This window comes from Cherax quadricarinatus, unplaced genomic scaffold, assembly GCF_038502225.1.
Source record: "Cherax quadricarinatus isolate ZL_2023a unplaced genomic scaffold, ASM3850222v1 Contig6225, whole genome shotgun sequence".
NCBI lineage: Eukaryota > Metazoa > Arthropoda > Malacostraca > Decapoda > Parastacidae > Cherax > Cherax quadricarinatus.
In genome coordinates this window covers 3,606-12,360 of record NW_027201251.1, presented here as the reverse complement: position 1 = coordinate 12,360, position 8,755 = coordinate 3,606, and the positions used below count along the sequence as shown (strand labels likewise).

Genomic DNA, 8,755 nt, shown 5'->3' with positions numbered 1-8,755 from the left:
GCCAGCTGCTCTAAGTTACATCAATCACCAGCTGAGAGCTATATCAGCTTGGGGAAATAGATGGCAAGTAACATTTGCACCTGAGAAAACGAAATGATGATCGCCTCTAGGCACCATGATGGTAATGCTGGTGCAGTAGTAAGGATGAATGGGAGGAGGATGTTGGCACCTGGAGAAGAAGTTGATATCCTTGGGGTGAAATTGACTCCAAACTAACCATGAAGAACCATGTTGTAAATCTTGCAAACAAGGCAGCCAGGAAGCTTACAGCACTTCGCCGTATTCTCGTGATCTGCTTGACAGTAGGGGTTGCAAGATACCGCACGAGGCACAATGCACTCCACACCTTGAGTATGCTCCACTTTCTTGGTTTGCCTGTCCCCCTCTCATCTGCGACTGCTTGACGAGTAGAGAACAGAGCAAGACGCCTCATCTCTCGCCTGGACCCATCCTGGATGGATCTGTCATTTCAGCAGAGCCTTCAACATAGAGGGATGGGTGGGTGGCCTTACTGTTATGTACAAGGCCAATATTGTCAAAATACCACACTTGGATCCACTTCGAGGACAGCGCAAATGCTTTTTTTATGCCACAAGACGGGCAGAAAGCAGCAACTTCACTCTGGCTGTACCCTTCTCCAGAACATCACTCCATCTGAGATCATACATACCCAGGATGACTCGAGTATGGAACACATTCTGTTCAGCATAATGATGTCAACGAGATAACGTCAGTTGATCAAATGAAAATGCTGGCCCACAGATGGCTCCAACTTCATCCTGTTCCCTACTTGTATGTCTCATAACAATAAAAATGCTTTCAAATGAGCTGATGTAGGTAACAGCTCTTAGCTTGTCAATAAACCTAGGGATCCTTAACCTTGTCAAACCATGTGTAGAGAGAGAGAGAGAGAGAGAGAGAGAGAGAGAGAGAGAGAGAGAGAGAGAGAGAGAGAGAGAGAGAGAGAGAGAGAGAGAGAGAGAGAGAGAGAGAGAGAGAGAGAGAGAGAGAGAGAGAGAGAGAGAGAGAGAGAGAGAGAGAGAGAGAGAGAGAGAGAGAGAGAGAGAGAGAGAGAGAGAGAGAGAGAGAGAGAGAGAGAGAGAGAGAGAGAGAGAGAGAGAGAGAGAGAGAGAGAGAGAGAGAGAGAGAGAGAGAGAGAGAGAGAGAGAGAGAGAGAGAGAGAGAGAGAGAGAGAGAGAGAGAGAGAGAGAGAGAGAGAGAGAGAGAGAGAGAGAGAGAGAGAGAGAGAGAGAGAGAGAGAGAGAGAGAGAGAGAGAGAGAGAGAGAGAGAGAGAGAGAGAGAGAGAGAGAGAGAGAGAGAGAGAGAGAGAGAGAGAGAGAGAGAGAGAGAGAGAGAGAGAGAGAGAGAGAGAGAGAGAGAGAGAGAGAGAGAGAGAGAGAGAGAGAGAGAGAGAGAGAGAGAGAGAGAGAGAGAGAGAGAGAGAGAGAGAGAGTAGAGAGAGAGAGAGAGAGAGAGAGAGAGAGAGAGAGAGAGAGAGAGAGAGAGAGAGAGAGAGAGAGAGAGAGAGAGAGAGAGAGAGAGAGAGAGAGAGAGAGAGAGAGAGAGAGAGAGAGAGAGAGAGAGAGAAATTGACATGCGCCACCATGGCTCAGGGAACAAATTGGTCCTAGACAAGGACACACTAGACCCTACCAGACAAACATCGGAATCTTGAACTTGGTCCGATAATTCAAAGAATTACTGACACTCACTATGGACAAATTCTGGAATTTATGAACTTTTTCCTTTTTGTCCAATGGTTCTAATGTTCATTCAGCCCATTTTTTTCTTTTTTGCCCAATTTTTTTCAAAATCTGATAAATGGAGGTTAGTTAATTTGAAGCATTACTGTAATGACTAATGACTGAAGTAATTTGAGAAATAGTTTTGTAGGGCGGAAGATGTTTGGAGTTTAGTTTACGGCACTGCAGCACTGAAACCACCACTTACCAGTAATCCAAAGTCTATCCTTACTCCTGACTTTGAGTATATAAGGCACAGGATAATTTTCCTAAACTTTGTTTTTGGGGAAAAAAAGCACACCATATGCTGGAAAATAATGAAATTTATAGCACAGTAAGTTGAAAGCATCTAAATACTGAATGATTAACACTTAAATAATGTTCAATGGAGTTCAATATGAATATTTAGTAGCAGTGTTTGCTCCATTGACTAGCAAGCTCCTAACTCCAAACCTTGAATAAAAAAATCCTTTCTTTTATGCAGTGATACATTAAAAGTTAAATTTCCAAAGAAAATAATCCCCCAAAATTTAAGAATCTCAACTGGGCAACCCCATTCTCTAATCCCTAACATATATAGATATATATATACAGTAGGCATAATTAAACTACTCATTCTCTAATCCCCAACATATATAGATATATATACAGTAGGCATAATTAAACTACTCACTCTGACAAACATTACTTCAACATTGTACACACAAACTATCTGGCAATAAAGTTAATTGATATGTTGCACCCCAATATATTTTGCAGCATTCAAGCTTGAGATGGATCAAGAGACTTAAGATCCTAAGGTATTAATTTGATACCCTTGGCAATTGTGGCAAGGCATGTACACTGTGTACATTAAAGACTTCTACAACTGCAGTATTTTATTCTTATTCACACTGCAAAGCCATTAAGTATGATTTTTATATTTTATATTCATTCACATTGTCTCTCTCTCTCTCTGTTTTTGTTTCACTTACATATACACACCCATATGTGGCTGTGAGTGGTTGACTCTTAGCTCCTGGCCCTGCCTCTCAACTTGCCATTTGCCTCCTCTTAGCCACATGGGCCCCTAGTATACCTATTCTTAAAACTTTGTATAGGGGAGTCTGCCTACACCACTTGATCATCAAAGTCATTCCACTTCCTGACCACCTGAGACTGAAGAAATGCTTCTGGACATCCCTGTGACATCTGTCTTTAGCTTCCAGCTGTGCTTCAAGTACCCATTTCCAGCCTTTCAGAGAACTTGTCCTTCTCTGCCCTATCAATTCCTCTGAGTATTTTGTATGTTATGTCTACACTTGATCCTGCAATCATATACACATAGGTGAATACATATACATGCACACACACATGCATGTGCACCCCATCGCACATTATTAACCTACCCACCCACAAAAACCTAATCCACACTCCCACCCACTGTCCATCTTTCCACTTACAAAATGCATTCTCTGCAGTCTTATTAAATTAACTATACATGTCATGACATGCATAGTTACACTAAGTGCTAAACTTTAGTTTGCACATGAGCCCTATTGTATTTGCACTGAGCACACAGTACTGCTCAGTTTCTACTGCGTCTTTTCCAAACAGTTCCATTTCTGGATTACTCTGAGTACTTTCTAACATTTCTATTGATCAACTTTACTGGGCATCCATCTTCTATATTTTGCCTTGGTCTGGATCTTCCATTAATGAATGCCAACTCTGTGAAGAACTCAGCCTCTTTTTGTTTTGAATTTGAGCACTATCAGCCCGTTGTACTAATATCTTTAACTCTAAGATGTCATGAAAGACAAAGACTTGCAAATATTGCATAACTACCACACATTCCATGTACAACTATTTAAAACATAAAAATAAAAGAACAAAAATCAACCTGTACCTTATGCAATCAAAAATTGACCAAGGAAAAATTAACAAAAAATGCATCTAAAAAAACATAAAAAAAAAGGCAGAGTTGTCACTTGCAATTAACATTACATTATTCTTGCTAACATGATTTACATTAGAAAGTGAAAATTTTGAAAAGATAAAGAAAATATTACTATGAACTTAATTCAAGTCATAATGAAGAGCTGTCAATTAAATAAACAGAGAGGTAGACGAGCCATTTGAGCACCACGTCTACCTTTCTGCTCATTCGCTGACACTCGTCCATTACAACAGATCGAGTTCACATGAACTTTAAGGAGGCAAGAGTTAATTTACTTTGTAGAAAGCTACTGGTGCTGTGGGAAAGTAAGGTTACAGATATTAGTCACTGATGAAGACAAGCCACAGTATTGTCTTCTGTGAAACCCTTTCTATGGAAGTCCCACAGCTCAGCAGTAAAGTGCTGGTCCTGTTAATCTCGGGACCATGGTGTGAGCCCCCATCCACCATTCAAAATATTACTATTTTTGTGGGTGGGAACACTAACTTATCTGGCAATGCTGTAATCATCTGCTAGTTAGCTAGCAAAGCATAATGGAGTTGGAGAAGGCAAAACACATGATTAATGGTTAAATAAATTCCTAAATTCAGAGTAATGTACATCTGATGCACTGTCTTGTGTAACAGAACATATGGAATCTTAATTCTCCTAATATTAAAAAAGTATAAAAATCTGAACATACATTTTTTGATGTACTGTTGCCGAGTAACTCTCATCCTATGAGGGATTGATCACATATACTAGTAGTGTCCCAAGATTAGTAAAAATACCTCAGTGTTACTTTAGAGGAACACAAAATACTTGCAAACACTAAATGCTGGTTTAGTTATTGTGTAAGTGATAGTTGCTCACACTGTTATAAAAGTCAGTGTGTAAGTTAAAGAAAAATGCTACAGCTACACAATGTATTAAATTTGCTTAATTTAAGTATAACAGTAGAGAACACTTTCAAACTAACATAACATTTGTTCATCTGGATATTTTCTCTAAATAAACTATACCACGTCTCAAAACATTTGATGTATAAAATAGAACTGTTATTTCATAAATCTAAACTATTTAAATATTATGCTACATTTCTTTAAACTGTAAGGCAAATCAGATCTGTAGGTGATTATCATTACAAAAAATAATTTTTTTAAAGCAAAAGTGATACAGCATTACACAATTTTTTCTACAATAAATTACATAACATTCCAAGTTTCCTAAGCACAAACTGCATCAAATAAAGAGAATAATAAAGTTATAATATTGCAGAAGAGGGATTCAGAAATAATACCAGGTAGGCTTAACACTTGAAAATTACCTGAGGCGCAGTATGAAGCAGAAAATACAATGGTAGTCAGAAATAATGAAGTTCAAACTTTTCTAAGACAAAATGTATGTACAGTAATACCTTGCATAATCTCGGTTTATAATTTTAAAGTTTATAATTTTTTTTTAGTAGTAATGAACTGCATTACTCATCAGCGCATGGAACACATCCAACACATCATCATCATCTGCAGCCCATAGATCATGGTGCTATTGCTATGTTTAATGCCTATTAAGATAAACTTTTCCTCAAGCCATAAAAGGAACAACAGGAGATGGGGAGGGTGCCATAACTCTGAGAGATTTTTGGAAATGTTTTGATATCAGATATGCTTTTGAAAATACTGGTATATCATGGCATGAAGTAACTGCCAGCAATATGAGAGTTCTGTGGTGGTGTGTTTTACTGAATTGTAGCAATGATTTCACTGGTTTTGAGTGGCAAATTAAAACAGTTTCTGAAGACATTGTACAAAATGGAAAAGATCTCAGATTTGAAACTTTGGATTCTAACAATGTGTGCAAATGCATCGACTCACATTCAAATGATCTAGATAATGAAACTCTGGTGGAAATGGATCAGCAACGTTTATATGAAGAGGAAGATAAATTAGATGAAACTGCTGCTGAAGCACCTACATAAGAATTCTTATTATATGAGCTTTTCACTTTTATCAAAGGAACAGACAATGCTTCTGATTTTCGTATGGACCCTGATCCTAACACTGAACAAAGCACGAAAATTTGGCATGAATTGCAAAATGCTATTCGATGTTACAAAGATATGCATGCAGAGAAAATGAAGAAAAAAAATCTTTGCAAACTACACTGTTGAAATATTTTAAATGAAAACTAGTATTGAATAATAAAAAAAAAAATCTGGCTTTGTTATTTGATAATTTTTAGTGAGTTTGCAGTAAACAAATGTTTAATTTTTCCACCAATACTGTAATGTAACTGTGTGTTTGGAACACATTACAATATGTTTTAAACAGCATGGTTTTCCACAGCACAGAACTGTTTCGGCACCAATTAACTACACCACACAAGGCATTCCTGTAATTGTCCTTATTCCAACCTTTACACATTTGCCCTTCTGGTCAAGTTCAACTCTCCATTACCATATCAAGAATGCATTTGTAAATTTCAATATTTTACAATTTCACAATTTTAATAAACATGATTCATTGAAAGGCAAAAAGGCAAGAAAACTATGGTCCTAACTTAGATGCATAAAGGAGCTCACATATGAATGCTGTGAATGGATGCAGCAGTGTAGCGGGCTTCCCCTCTCTTCCACGACCATGTGCTCGGGCGGTACTGCAATGGCAAAAGATGGTAAGCTATGCCATCGTACTTGGCAATTAAGCCACATATCTGAATGATAAATAGCAATACTGTGGCTTTAACAATTAAGCAACAAACTGGAGACGACACTTTCGTTTGTCCTGGTCCAGAATGGACTCGAATGCTTAATTTCAGTAAGAAATTTAGTTTTCGTCTTTTGCTTAAGTTACAAAACATTAGAACTGTCTTAGAATGTTTAGAAATTGATGACGTAATGCACAAGAAAACAAATAGTGGAAGTTGAGTATGAAAGTTGAAAAAATAATTAGCAGAGAACTAAATAGAGTTTCAGTGGGTGGCCTCAAGTGATGACATTAGCATCTAGTTACTAGTCTGATAGAAAAACACTTGGCTCAGAGCAGACCTTTCTTATAGACATGTGGGTGAAAGAAACACTATCATGAAGGTATACTCTGTACCAGGTGTATTTCTACCATACTCATCAGCAAATACCTACCATAAGACATCTGCTGGTCTACTGAAATTTCCCTGCTCTTCCCACTCTGTCTGCCCCCTACTCTCTTTCCAGCAGATAATCTCTACATGAAATATAAGGCCTTCAGTTATCTACCTTTCCGAAAAACGTAAATGAAAAGATTTCTCTCCCTCTCTCCTAGTCTACTTGCTAGCCAACACTCATACATGCACAAACAACTACACTACACAAAGGGTAAATCCAACAAAAATATACTTACCCGAATCAGAATTTGTCCTGAGGAGGAATGTGGGAAGAAGTAGGCATACGTGACCCAACCAGCTACGCCAAGAAGAAGTGCTACCAGGAACACTACCACAACCACAGTACCTACACTTGTACTGCCCTCTTCTGCACCTGCAAAGTAAGTCATACTTGAATTTCATCTCTGTAAATGGCATAACTCATTTATCCATGGTAATCAAATTAAGAAAACTCCTACAATCTTGGCTTAAATTTTTGGCTGTGACCAGAAGATTTTTTAAGTTTATTTCCTCCTTACATTATGAACAATTCAAGAATTTTAATCTATGTTAATGCAGTAGTACTGTAATTATATTTCAAAACCTTCAGCTACTGACACCTACGAAAACACACCACACCACCATAAGTAATTATGGGCCTAATTTCCTAGCTTCATGGAATGAGCAATGTAGGTGAGTCCTACAAAAATAGACAATGCTCACACATGGGAATAGCTAAATCTCGAGGCATGCTCATCTAGAAAATAAACTTAGGATGCACTTAACACATCCTAGGAAATCTTGAGCAGAGAAAACAAGTGTGGCAGTAACGAGAGACGCTTTTATTTCTTTAATACATTTATAGAGCTCACATTCACATTTAATGTGCAAGAATTTTATTTTTCAACAAATTTTTATTGTCAGTTTATTTATTTTTCAAAAGCACTGACCATTCAGCACCAAGACTCAATGAACCACTAATGGTTTACCACCACCACCACCACCATTACCAGGGTTATTACAGCTGTAAGTGGTTTATCACCATTATCCCCTGGTTTACTGTCACTCTCAGGTTTATTATATCAATCATTAGTTTATCATGACCCTCCACTAGTTTATCATAATCACTTAACATTGCTGGTTTATCCTTGTTGGTTCATTATCAGAATTACAGGTTTATCACCACCATGACTGGTTTATTATGTGCAATTGGTTTATCATCACTGGTTTTTATTATTACCATTACCAATACTGATAAAACCACTTCTTTAGTACCACCATCACTAGTTTATAACTACCTGCTTTTTCAACACCATTATTGGTTTATAACCACCTGTGATGCTTAAATGTGAGTGGATGTTGTGAGGATGACAAGAAACAGATGATTGCTGATGTTATGAATGAAAAGAAGTTGGATGTCCTGGCCCTAAGCGAAACAAAGCTGAAGGGGGTAGGGAAGTTTCAGTGGGGGGAAATAAATGGGATTAAATCTGGAGTATCTGAGAGAGTTAGAGCAAAGGAAGGGGTAGCAGTAATGTTGAATGATCAGTTATGGAAGGAGAAAAGAGAATATGAATGTGTAAATTCAAGAATTATGTGGATTAAAGTAAAGGTTGGATGCGAGAAGTGGGTCATAATAAGCGTGTATGCACCTGGAGAAGAGAGGAATGCAGAGGAGAGAGAGAGATTTTGGGAGATGTTAAGTGAATGTATAGGAGCCTTTGAACCAAGTGAGAGAGTAATTGTGGTAGGGGACCTGAATGCTAAAGTAGGAGAAACTTTTAGAGAGGGTGTGGTAGGTAAGTTTGGGGTGCCAGGTGTAAATGATAATGGGAGCCCTTTGATTGAACTTTGTATAGAAAGGGGTTTAGTTATAGGTAATACATATTTTAAGAAAAAGAGGATAAATAAGTATACAAGATATGATGTAGGGCGAAATGACAGTAGTTTGTTGGATTATGTATTGGTAGATAA

At 37.9% G+C, this 8,755-nt stretch overlaps 1 long non-coding RNA gene across 1 annotated transcript; it reads right to left on the bottom strand.

The window, feature by feature from the left end:
* Positions 1-5,865: 5,865 nt before the first annotated feature.
* LOC138852272 (uncharacterized) lies at positions 5,866-7,401 on the bottom strand. The gene is made up of 2 exons (XR_011391624.1): positions 7,039-7,401; positions 5,866-6,316 (listed from the first exon to the last, which is right to left on the bottom strand). It is a non-coding gene; the product is annotated as an uncharacterized lncRNA (long non-coding RNA).
* Positions 7,402-8,755: the final 1,354 nt, after the last annotated feature.